This window comes from Lissotriton vulgaris, chromosome 2_2 (genome assembly GCF_964263255.1).
Source record: "Lissotriton vulgaris chromosome 2_2, aLisVul1.2, whole genome shotgun sequence".
Taxonomy (NCBI): Eukaryota; Metazoa; Chordata; class Amphibia; order Caudata; family Salamandridae; genus Lissotriton; species Lissotriton vulgaris.
The window spans coordinates 309503707-309516902 of NC_141688.1; the positions used below are offsets into that span (position 1 = coordinate 309503707).

Below are 13196 nucleotides of genomic sequence, written 5' to 3' on the forward strand. Positions count from 1 at the left end.
TCAGGACCCTGGATTCACAGCTCTCTTTTTTGACTTTTCTGTCAAAAATACCTTGTTTTTTTGTGGGTTTTTTGCCTTCACTCGACGTCTTTTGATATTAGAGTGAGGTTTAAACCATTTTTTTGTGGCAGAAAGAGTTTTTTCTGTCAAAAATGCCTTCTTTTTCAGATTCTTGCCCAGCCTGTGGCAAAAAGAAGGCCAAGTCAGACACACGTGAAGTGTGCATTCTCTGCCTCCCTGAGTCTCACTCTCCTGTCAACACTGCAGGAAGCTATCTAGAAGAACCATCAAAGACAGGTAGAGAATCCGTCTTTATGATCTCTCAGAAAGAGATAGGTCTATCAGGAGAAAGAAGAGAACGCGTTTGACGTCGAGGAGCAAGGTCCCGATATGTTCTCCTTCAGCGTCGGGCTCGACGTCGAAGGTACCAACGGTGAAGTCATCGTCGAGGACTTTGGCGCAGGAGCATCGTTCTCAACTTCGAGGGCCAAGTCTCCAATGATGTTTTAAAAGCGTCCGGCGTCGAGACAAGATCCTCTGCCATCGACTCTTCAGCGACAAACGACGTTGAGACAGAGATCATCAACATCAAGACGTAAGTCACCATCTTGGACCACGAGACACAAGTCCCCGTCGGGGTCTCAACGCAGATCATTTTTGAAGCACAGGTCGTCGTATTTTTACTCGTCAACGTCGAGGCAGAAGCTTCCGTCAACGTCAGCAAGACACTCAACATCGAGGCAGGGGTCTGTCAGTTTCCCAGCCGACGTCGAGGCAAAGTCCTCTGTCGAAGGAAAGGCGTCCAACGTCGAGGCAGAGCCCTCCATCGGAGAAAAGAAGATCGACATTGAGACAGGAGTCTCCGTCAAAAAGGATGTTCTCGACGTCGAGACAGGAGTCTCCATCGATGCAACGCTTGGCGTCAAGGCAGAGTCCTCCGTCGAAGCGAAGGTGATCGACGTCGAGACGTTAATATCCATCGAGGCAGTCGCCTGCGAGGCGCAGGTCTCCACCGAGAAGGTCAAAGTAGAGACAAAGATCTCCTTCTCGGACGACGTCGAGGCAGAGGTCGGTGTTGGTCCCTGTAAGCTTCTCTCCGACTCCTTCATCGATGTCGAGAGCAGGCTGGCACCGTTCCATCGCCAGGTCCGGTTCTCCAGAGGTGGTTATTTCGTCATCAAGCAGCCAGGACTCTCCCTCTGGACATCAACGTTCAGTAGAAAAGGCTCATCAGGAAGGACGGAAATCTCCCTCCACACATCATTCTCCTGTTACAGCGGAAAGGAATCCATCCATTCACCTCTCTCCCTGATGGATAGGACCACTGGGGTGATCCTTTGCAGTCGGTAGACATTAGGTGGGGTCCGAGTCCTGTTCACAGGTCCCGTCTGGCTCACCTAGCACAAGATGCAGATCTTTATCCGCCAAGAGGTAGAGCTCGCTCTCCTGCACCACCTTCCAGGAGGAGATAAAGATCGCACAGCAGAAGGAGGAGGCGCTGATCTCCAATGCCTTCCACCTCCTCAACATACTCCTCAAAAAGAAACTACTCACCCACCCTTACCGACAGTCCACCGTCGAGGATCTCTCCTGTGGACGATGTGGGCACATTCAAGGACCTGCTTTCCAGGGGGGGCTAGCAAGCTGAACAATCCTATGCCAATTCAGCAGTGTACTTCTTCGGTTATTTTCGAAACCTTGCACCAGAAGACGTCTTCTGGACCGTTACTTCCATTGGTATCGGAGCTCCTTAAACCGGTTATGGACATCTTCCTCACGCCGGCCACTCTCAAGACCGCACCGGCGAGAATTCTAAAGAATCATCGTCCACCAGAAGGGGACCCCTCCTTCCTGAAGTCCGATCCACCACCGGACTCTAAGATTGTGGCTGCGGCTAGAGATACCACTCAGTGGGCTCCTCGTCTACAGTACAACCAGACAAGGAGAGCAAGACACAAGATTCATGGGGGAGAAAGGTATGTGGCACTTCTGCATCCATGCTTAAAGTCTCCAGTGCATGAGCTCTATTGGGGCGCTTCGATAGAGCTTTGTGGGACTCTCTCCAGCGTTTTACGGAAAAACTACCCAAGTAAGACCATAAGGACTTAGAGGAGGTTTTACAGGAGGGCTGTTGGTGGTGAACCAACTGATTAGTGCTGCCGCGGATGGAGCTACACTTTCAGCCCACTCCTATGCCCACGGAATTTGTGCCAGAAGATCTTCCTGGCTTTGCCTTACGCACTGAAGCCAGAAGCGCAGTCCCAGATTCTCAACCTTCCATTCTCCGTTTCATCTTTATTCGGCTCGCACACCAATGAAGAGATGGCACGGATGAAGACCAAGCTAGATACCCTGAAAGCAGTGGGACTGGAAAAGAAAAAAAGAGTTTTGTCGCCGTTACCGCAATACTGATCACCGCTCCTTCCAACAGAGGGTTCAAACCCCTCATTGGCAAAAGAACCAAAACCAACAAGGTCAGCAGAAATCACAGTATCAAGGCTGTCGATCCAACAGGGTTAGAGAAGCAAACCGTCAGTCCTCTACCTCTACGAAGCTCCAGCCAAAGAATGAGTGCCTCCATCACCGTTCACCACTCCAGTAGGAGGAAGTGTTGCGAATCATCTGCAAGAGTGGCGAGCTATCACAAAGGACCAGTGGGTGTTAGCTATCCTGCAGAATGGGTACTCTCCATGTTTTCGATGTCGTCCTCCCTCGATCCCTCCAGTACAGTCATCATGCTACCAGGTCAATATGCTGCAAAGGGAAGTGGGCATCCTTCTCCTAAAATCAGCCATAGAGAAGGTTCCACGGTCCCAAAGAGGTTGAGGAGTTTATTCCAGATATTTCCTGGTAAAGAAAAAAGGTAAAAAATCAGAATACCGGCCCATTCTGGATCTACGAGCACTCAACAAGTCCAAGATGCCTACTTTCATGTACCGATAAGTCAGCATCACCCGCAATACCTACGATTCTTAGTCGCATCATCCCACTATCAATTCAAAGTGCTGCCCTTCGGGCTGAAGTCAGCTCCCCGGGTGTTCACGAAGTGCATGGCGGTGGTGGCAGCTGCTTATCTGGACGATTGGTTTCTGAAAGTCCCCTCTCCCAAGAGCGTGAGGAATCATTTCCAGCAGTATCTAGGGCTTTGTCAAAAACTGGGCCTCCATTTGAACTTTGAGAAGTCAACCAAGTTGCACCACTGCAATTGCAGTGTGTCACTCTGGGCACTGGGTTAGTTTTTGCTGCGTACAGCTAGTATAAAAAATAATAGCAAAAAATAATCTTCTCAAACTCTAAGTTGTTTTTCAATGAGTCTCAAGCGAGTTCCCCCCTGCTTGTTCAGATAGTACATCCGTCTGTAGTAGGGTGGAACTTGCCTGAATTGAAGGGAGGAAAGCCTTGAGAGAAAGATGAACAGCCCTTAGCTCCAGCATGTTTATGTGGTACAACTGCTCTTTTGAGGACTATAGGCCTTGCGTCTGGAGAGACCCCATGTGGGCAACCCATCCCTGCAGGCATGTGTCTGTGATCAGAGTCTGAGAGGGGGGAGTTTGATGGAATGGAACTCCTACTCTCAGGTTGTCCTTCCTCATCCACTTCGGAATGGATGCTCAGCCTGCATGTGATAGACAGATTCTGTCTTCCCAGCGAGAAGACCATTGATCCCATTTGTCCTCCAGATCTTGCTGTAGAGGACGCAATTTTAACCTGGCATTGGGAACCAGAAAAATGCAGGATGCCATTGATCCTACCTGGGAGGCGATCTGACGCACCGAAGACATGTTGCTCTTTAAAATCTTTCTGCCTTTCTGAATGATGGATAATTGTCTCTCCTCCGAAGGAAACACTTTTCCTCGCTCTGCGTCTATCAACGCCCCCAGGTAGTGGATTCTTTGTGTGGGCTGCTATGTCGACTTCCCAAAGTTAAATATGGGATGTTGGTCGTGCACTGCTAAATTCTAATGTGGTTTAGCCGGTTGCCCGTGCTCCAAAGTATTGTCTCCCGCTCGGAGGCGTAAAAGAAATGAACCAAGTTGCACCACTGCGATTGCAGTGTGTCACTCTGGGCACTGGGTTAGTGTTTGCTGCGTACAGCTAGTATCAAAAAATAATATCAAAAAATAATCTTCTCAAACTCTGAGTTGTTTTTCAATGATCATATATTTCACGTGATTCCAAATCGCTGCGTTTACAATCCGTTCCTTTCACATGGAGTCATTTTTTACAAGTGAAACTTCATTTCCCACAATGCATTCGTTTGGTGTGCACATATTACATTCTCCCTATGTATTTCTGCGTGTCATGCCTTCATCAGGGGAATATCTGAAAACGTTAAAAACGTTTAACATATAAGTTCATGTACTTCACTACGGGTACAACCACCACCGTAATTGTGACTGTGCGACTTCTTTAGAAAAACAAACAAAAGAGAGCAAGTAGTGTTGTGAAACCTAATTTTACTTAATTTGTGTTTACTATCTTAGACACCGTGATTACTGGGCCTTCTGTTTACCCTTGTCTCCCCCACTCTTCTGCTGGGGACCCTGCTCACCTTTGGCTGAGTCTCCCATGTGACCCTTTTGGAACCGGGTGCTCACCCAGCGGTCCACCTCCTCAGCAAGCTTCCTAGGGTCAATCAGCTTGCTATCAATCATGTGCTGGCGCAGCTCAGGAAAACAATTTTTAGACAAGTGCTCCCATGCAATCAAATCAAGGAGACCTTGAAAATCATTAACTTTGCTGCCATTTACCCAACCATCCAGAGCTCTGCAAAAGAAAGTGACATTCAACCCAGGTACTGTTCTCTATCTTCTTACAAGACCTGAACCTCTGCCTATAGAGTTCAGGGGTCAAACCATACCTGTGGCTGTATGAATTGTGGACTTCAGAAGGCAAATCTAACAGTGTGTCCCGCCGCTCACTAAGGAACCTTCCCCACAACCCCGTTCCCCAATCTCTCTCAGGGACCCGGTGGCAAGACATGGCTACCTCATGGGCTCTGAACCACTGCCCAATATCATTATTCTTGCAAAACTATTTCACCACATCTTTGGGAATATAAACCCTAGCTTCCACAAGCACTGACGGTGGTTGCCACCAGAGGAAGTAATCTCTAAGCTCTTGCCCTTCAATTCCAACTCCCTCAAAACTTTTTCATGTTCAAATTGCAATTTCTTCTCCTTTATTGCTAACTTTCTAGTTTGCATTTCAAATTCCAATTGCCCATTCAACTTGAGCTTGGTCAGCTCCATTTCATGCATCCTGCTCTTTCCTGTCCTCCTGCTTTTCTGGAGACAGTCCTCTAGCAGAAACACTGCTACCTGCTGGGGAGACAACTTTCTTCCCCCTGGACCCAATAGCCCTTGCAACTGCTCATCTGCATTCTCAGCCACTTCCTCAGGGGTATTCCTTGCTTCAAACCAAGCCCTCAGCGCCCTTTGCAGGTCCTCCTTTCTGGAGGTACCAGTGGTAGAAACTTTAAATCTTCTGCAGAAATGCTTGAGCTGTTTTAAGGTGTAGCATTCTAATCTCTCTTCTTCCCATTCCAGATCAACAGAGGCTATGGATGCTGCTTTCTCTATTGAATTTGTCATTTTTCAAAAATTGAAAGTCCCAAAAAGGAATCTACCAAAGTATGTGGTTGCGTTTTGGTCTGCACTCACTAAGTAGTGTTCACCAATCACTGTACATGAGTCACAAATGCAAGTACAGAATCCTCACCGCTGACCACCAATGTTAGATTTGGGGGTCTCTAGTTGGCACAGGTAGGTACTTGTGACAAAAAGGGACCCTTGCCTCATGTGGGCAACCCATCCCTGCAGGCATGTGTCTGTGATCAGAGTCTGAGAGGGGGGAGTTTGATGGAACGGAACTCCTACTCTCAGGTTGTCCTTCCTCATCCACTTCGGAATGGATGCTCAGCCTGCATGTGATAGACAGATTCTGTCTTCCCAGCGAGAAGACCGTTGATCCCAATTGTCCTCCAGATCTTGCTGTAGAGGACGCAATTTTAACCTGGCATTGGGAACCAGAAAAATGCAGGATGCCATTGATCCTACCTGGGAGGCGATCTGACGCACCGAAGACATGTTGCTCTTTAAAATCTGTCTGCCTTTCTGAATGATGGATAATTGTCTCTCCTCCGAAGGAAACACTTTTCCTCGCTCTGCGTCTATCAACGCCCCCAGGTAGTGGATTCTTTGTGTGGGCTGCTATGTCGACTTCTCAAAGTTAAATATGGGATGTTGGTCGTGCACTGCTAAATTCTAATGTGGTTTAGCCGGTTGCCCGTGCTCCAAAGTATTGTCTCCCGCTCGGAGGCGTAAAAGAAATGAACCAAGTTGCACCACTGCGATTGCAGTGTGTCACTCTGGGCACTGGGTTAGTGTTTGCTGCGTACAGCTAGTATCAAAAAATAATATCAAAAAATAATCTTCTCAAACTCTGAGTTGTTTTTCAATGATCATATATTTCACGTGATTCCAAATCGCTGCGTTTACAATCCGTTCCTTTCACATGGAGTCATTTTTTACAAGTGAAACTTCATTTCCCACAATGCATTCGTTTGGTGTGCACACATTACATTCTCCCTATGTATTTCTGCGTGTCATGCCTTCATCAGGGGAATATCTGAAAACGTTAAAAACGTTTAACATATAAGTTCATGTACTTCACTACGGGTACAACCACCACCGTAATTGTGACTGTGCGACTTCTTTAGAAAAACAAACAAAAGAGAGCAAGTAGTGTTGTGAAACCTAATTTTACTTAATTTGTGTTTACTATCTTAGACACCGTGATTACTGGGCCTTCTGTTTACCCTTGTCTCCCCCACTCTTCTGCTGGGGACCCTGCCCACCTTTGGCTGAGTCTCCCATGTGACCCTTTTGGAACCGGGTGCTCACCCAGCGGTCCACCTCCTCAGCAAGCTTCCTAGGGTCAATCAGCTTGCTATCAATCATGTGCTGGCGCAGCTCAGGAAAACAATTTTTAGACAAGTGCTCCCATGCAATCAAATCAAGGAGACCTTGAAAATCATTAACTTTGCTGCCATTTACCCAACCATCCAGAGCTCTGCAAAAGAAAGTGACATTCAACCCAGGTACTGTTCTCTATCTTCTTACAAGACCTGAACCTCTGCCTATAGAGTTCAGGGGTCAAACCATACCTGTGGCTGTATGAATTGTGGACTTCAGAAGGCAAATCTAACAGTGTGTCCCGCCGCTCACTAAGGAACCTTCCCCACAACCCCGTTCCCCAATCTCTCTCAGGGACCCGGTGGCAAGACATGGCTACCTCATGGGCTCTGAACCACTGCCCAATATCATTATTCTTGCAAAACTATTTCACCACATCTTTGGGAATATAAACCCTAGCTTCCACAAGCACTGACGGTGGTTGCCACCAGAGGAAGTAATCTCTAAGCTCTTGGCCTTCAATTCCAACTCCCTCAAAACTTTTTCATGTTCAAATTGCAATTTCTTCTCCTTTATTGCTAACTTTCTAGTTTGCATTTCAAATTCCAATTGCCCATTCAACTTGAGCTTGGTCAGCTCCATTTCATGCATCCTGCTCTTTCCTGTCCTCCTGCTTTTCTGGAGACAGTCCTCTAGCAGAAACACTGCTACCTGCTGGGGAGACAACTTTCTTCCCCCTGGACCCAATAGCCCTTGCAACTGCTCATCTGCATTCTCAGCCACTTCCTCAGGGGTATTCCTTGCTTCAAACCAAGCCCTCAGCGCCCTTTGCAGGTCCTCCTTTCTGGAGGTACCAGTGGTAGAAACTTTAAATCTTCTGCAGAAATGCTTGAGCTGTTTTAAGGTGTAGCATTCTAATCTCTCTTCTTCCCATTCCAGATCAACAGAGGCTATGGATGCTGCTTTCTCTATTGAATTTGTCATTTTTCAAAAATTGAAAGTCCCAAAAAGGAATCTACCAAAGTATGTGGTTGCGTTTTGGTCTGCACTCACTAAGTAGTGTTCACCAATCACTGTACATGAGTCACAAATGCAAGTACAGAATCCTCACCCCTGACCACCAATGTTAGATTTGGTGGTCTCTAGTTGGCACAGGTAGGTACTTGTGACAAAAAGGGACCCTTGCCTCATGTGGGCAACCCATCCCTGCAGGCATGTGTCTGTGATCAGAGTCTGAGAGGGGGGAGTTTGATGGAACGGAACTCCTACTCTCAGGTTGTCCTTCCTCATCCACTTCGGAATGGATGCTCAGCCTGCATGTGATAGACAGATTCTGTCTTCCCAGCGAGAAGACCGTTGATCCCATTTGTCCTCCAGATCTTGCTGTAGAGGACGCAATTTTAACCTGGCATTGGGAACCAGAAAAATGCAGGATGCCATTGATCCTACCTGGGAGGCGATCTGACGCACCGAAGACATGTTGCTCTTTAAAATCTGTCTGCCTTTCTGAATGATGGATAATTGTCTCTCCTCCGAAGGAAACACTTTTCCTCGCTCTGCGTCTATCAACGCCCCCAGGTAGTGGATTCTTTGTGTGGGCTGCTATGTCGACTTCTCAAAGTTAAATATGGGATGTTGGTCGTGCACTGCTAAATTCTAATGTGGTTTAGCCGGTTGCCCGTGCTCCAAAGTATTGTCTCCCGCTCGGAGGCGTAAAAGAAATGAACCAAGTTGCACCACTGCGATTGCAGTGTGTCACTCTGGGCACTGGGTTAGTGTTTGCTGCGTACAGCTAGTATCAAAAAATAATATCAAAAAATAATCTTCTCAAACTCTGAGTTGTTTTTCAATGATCATATATTTCACGTGATTCCAAATCGCTGCGTTTACAATCCGTTCCTTTCACATGGAGTCATTTTTTACAAGTGAAACTTCATTTCCCACAATGCATTCGTTTGGTGTGCACATATTACATTCTCCCTATGCATTTCTAAGTGTCATGCCTTCATCAGGGGATATCTGAAAACGTTAAAAACGTTTAACATATAAGTTCATGTACTTCACTACGGGTACAACCACCACCGTAATTGTGACTGTGTGACTTCTTTAGAAAAACAAACAAAAGAGAGCAAGTAGTGATGTGAAACCTAATTTTACTTAATTTGTGTTTACTATCTTAGACACCGTGATTACTGGGCCTTCTGTTTACCCTTGTCTCCCCCACTCTTCTGCTGGGGACCCTGCCCACCTTTGGCTGAGTCTCCCATGTGACCCTTTTGGAACCGGGTGCTCACCCAGCGGTCCACCTCCTCAGCAAGCTTCCTAGGGTCAATCAGCTTGCTATCAATCATGTGCTGGCGCAGCTCAGGAAAACAATTATTAGACAAGTGCTCCCATGCAATCAAATCAAGGAGACCTTGAAAATCATTAACTTTGCTGCCATTTACCCAACCATCCAGAGCTCTGCAAAAGAAAGTGACATTCAACCCAGGTACTGTTCTCTATCTTCTTACAAGACCTGAACCTCTGCCTATAGAGTTCAGGGGTCAAACCATACCTAGACATTAAGGTATCCTTCATGTGGCTGTATGAATTGTGGACTTCAGAAGGCAAATCTAACAGTGTGTCCCGCCGCTCACTAAGGAACCTTCCCCACAACCCTGTTCCCCAATCTCTCTCAGGGACCCGGTGGCAAGACATGGCTACCTCATGGGCTCTGAACCACTGCCCAATATCATTATTCTTGCAAAACTATTTCACCACATCTTTGGGAATATAAACCCTAGCTTCCACAAGCACTGACGGTGGTTGCCACCAGAGGAAGTAATCTCTAAGCTCTTGGCCTTCAATTCCAACTCCCTCAAAACTTTTTCATGTTCAAATTGCAATTTCTTCTCCTTTATTGCTAACTTTCTAGTTTGCATTTCAAATTCCAATTGCCCATTCAACTTGAGCTTGGTCAGCTCCATTTCATGCATCCTGCTCTTTCCTGTCCTCCTGCTTTTCTGGAGACAGTCCTCTAGCAGAAACACTGCTACCTGCTGGGGAGACAACTTTCTTCCCCCTGGACCCAATAGCCCTTGCAACTGCTCATCTGCATTCTCAGCCACTTCCTCAGGGGTATTCCTTGCTTCAAACCAAGCCCTCAGCGCCCTTTGCAGGTCCTCCTTTCTGGAGGTACCAGTGGTAGAAACTTTAAATCTTCTGCAGAAATGCTTGAGCTGTTTTAAGGTGTAGCATTCTAATCTCTCTTCTTCCCATTCCAGATCAACAGAGGCTATGGATGCTGCTTTCTCTATTGAATTTGTCATTTTTCAAAAATTGAAAGTCCCAAAAAGGAATCTACCAAAGTATGTGGTTGCGTTTTGGTCTGCACTCACTAAGTAGTGTTCACCAATCACTGTACATGAGTCACAAATGCAAGTACAGAATCCTCACCGCTGACCACCAATGTTAGATTTGGGGGTCTCTAGTTGGCACAGGTAGGTACTTGTGACAAAAAGGGACCCTTGCCTCTAGTCAGGAAAAGGTGATTATACTCCTAAAATAACCCCTGCTCACCCCCTTCGTAGCTTGGCACGAGCAGACAGGCTTATCTCAGAGGCAGTGTGTAAAGCATTTGTGACCACATAAAGTAACCCAGTGACAACACTACAGATGGACACCACACAGGTTTTATATCAAAAATAAGTATACTTTATATAGAGTTACCACAAGACCATAAACAACAAAAATACACAATACGGTTACTTTAAGTTGGAAGATTTTGCTTAGTTTAGTTCTTAAGATGTGTCACTTTGCGTCAATGTACCTTACGATGTGTTGCGCTTCCACAACAAGCAATGTTGCAGCGATGGAAATGCAGTGAAATTCGGGTGCAAAGAAATAAAGATGATGCTCTTTCCTTGGTGCGACACGCTTCCCGGTGATGCGGCGCCATCTGCGGCGAAGTCAGTCCTCTTCTCCAGTGATGCGAGATACTTTACAAGATGCGAGCCGCGACTGGCCCTGCGACAAGCTTCCCAGCAAAATGGCGGCATCTGCGGCGACGTCGATCCTCTCTACCGGAGATGCGAGTTGCTTCCACAACAAAGCGAGCCACGACAGGCCCTGCAACACTCTTCCAAGTGATGCGGCGACGTCGATCCTCTTCTCTGGCGATGAGCCGCGACAAGCCCTGCAACACGCTTCTCAGAAAAGCGACGGCGTCTGCGGCGACGTCAGTCCTTCTCTCCTGTGACACGCTTCCCGGTGATGCGTCGGCGTCTGTGGCGACATCGATTCTCTCCTCTGGTAATGCAGGGCGATTTGTGTTGTGAAGCGGCTGCGGCGGTTCTGCAACACTTCTTGATCTTGAGTCGTACTACCAGCTTCTTGCGACGCGCACATCTCCCACAAAGTCCAGCACAGCTGTAGGCACTTCAGGAAGACTTTTGGGACGCTGGTTGGTTAAGTTTGTTGTCTATGAGACTCCAGCAGGAGGCAAGCTCTGTTCCAAGCCCTTGGAGATCCTTCTCAAGTTGAAAGTGAAGCACACAAAGTTCTTTCTCCTTTCTTTGGCAGTCGGACAACCATTGCAGGCCAATCCCCCAAGCAGTCCAAAAACACAGAGAACCTCGCCTAGAACATTATAAATCTATAGGTAATATATCTATTAATTTATATATATCATCATAGTCCCACACAAACAAGGTTGTTTAGAAAGACAAAGTTTTATTCTTTAGAATCCATCAATAATAACTGTTTCATAAAAGATATATATATATATATATATGTACAATGCAATTCAATCAAAGAAACACATCATATAGCCCTCTCATACATCCAGGTATCCTCTCAAGCAACCACAACGCCAGACACAAAAACAATACAAATAAAGCAAGACAAGGTACAAGGAAAAGGAACAAAATAATACCAGAACAAAAAGCGCAGACGCGCGTTTCAGAAAGGACAAATATCCACAGTTCCTTCGTCAGCGCGCAAGAAAAACCATATCATATATACAATTTCTTCAAGGCGTGGATTTCTTCAATTTTCATTTAATCAGTCCTAAATAGGAGATCCCAAAATCACAAGGGCTATTTCTTGAGGCTGGTAATAGCGAGAATATACAGTGTCAAGAGGTCTAGATCGAAACCGCCTCTAATCCCAATAGCAGGAGGCCAACTGAAATCCAGGGAAACGTGCCCTCAAAAACTCTCTCAAAGGGGACGTCGATTTCAATAAGGTGCTAGTCAGTAAGGACTGCAAGGGAAGCTAACAAAGACCGTGGTGCTGATCAAATAAATAACAGAGGGCCAGAAGGAATACGTAGACGATCCGATGTACCTAACAGGTCCCAGACGGTCGAGGAAAGGAGAGTTCCCTCCAAAACAACGGGGCTGTAGTCGGAATACAAAGTTATGAGGTTGCAACATGTCTTTCCGAGATTAACCGTCGCAATCCCCCAAGCAGCACTTCAGCTTGGGAATAGTCTCTCCTCAGTTTCTTCAGATTCCTCTCCTCAGCAAAGGTTTCTTCTTGTAGTCCAATAGTGATCTAATTTCATGGGATCAGGGTCCCAATATTTATACCCCAAAATCCTTTGTTCTCTGAGGGGAAAGGGGCCTTTGCCCAGTCCACACCAATTCGGAAGCACTCTGTTTACCAGACTTCTCATTTCCTTTCATAGTGCAGGGCAGAAACATCAGGCGCCCAACAGGAGGTGGAGCCAGCATTGTGGAAGGCAAGTACAGCCCTGGAGCACTTTGACAGGACTCCTTCTCTTCTTTCAGTGTGCAGGGCAGAGACATCAGCCGCACCCCAGGATGTGGAGCCAGCATTGTGGAAGGCAGGCACAGCCCTATTTAAGGTTCAGGTGCAACTCCTACCTCCCATCTAGATGCAGATCTCTCTATTCACCACTGGGCTGACTCATCCTGTCTCTTGGAATTCCCCAGCCCTGTCACTCACAAAACCAGACAAAGGAATACACAACCTAGCAGAGGCAGGCTTTGGATAGTTAGACAAGAAAATACTTACTTTCTAAAAGTGGTATTTTTAAACACAGAATGTTAAAACCAACTTCACTAAAAGATGTATGTTATCATTCTGAGTCCAGGCATACTAAACTCGAATTTCTACCATGTTCTGAGTCCGTTAGGATTATAAAATGTAATAATCTAACAGCCCTTTCTGGCCTATGGAGAACAGGTAGCCTTGCATTAGTGAAAAACGAAAATGGCTGTAATTCACTATTAGGACATGCCACACACATCAGGGCTTGTCCTACCTTATACT

At 46.5% G+C, this 13196-nt stretch overlaps 1 protein-coding gene across 1 annotated transcript in view; it reads left to right on the forward strand.

Moving 5' to 3' along the window:
• CRY2 (cryptochrome circadian regulator 2) overlaps positions 1 to 13196 on the forward strand; it is a 211587-nt gene that overhangs the window by 128403 nt on the left and 69988 nt on the right. The gene's annotated exons all lie outside the window — the stretch shown is intronic.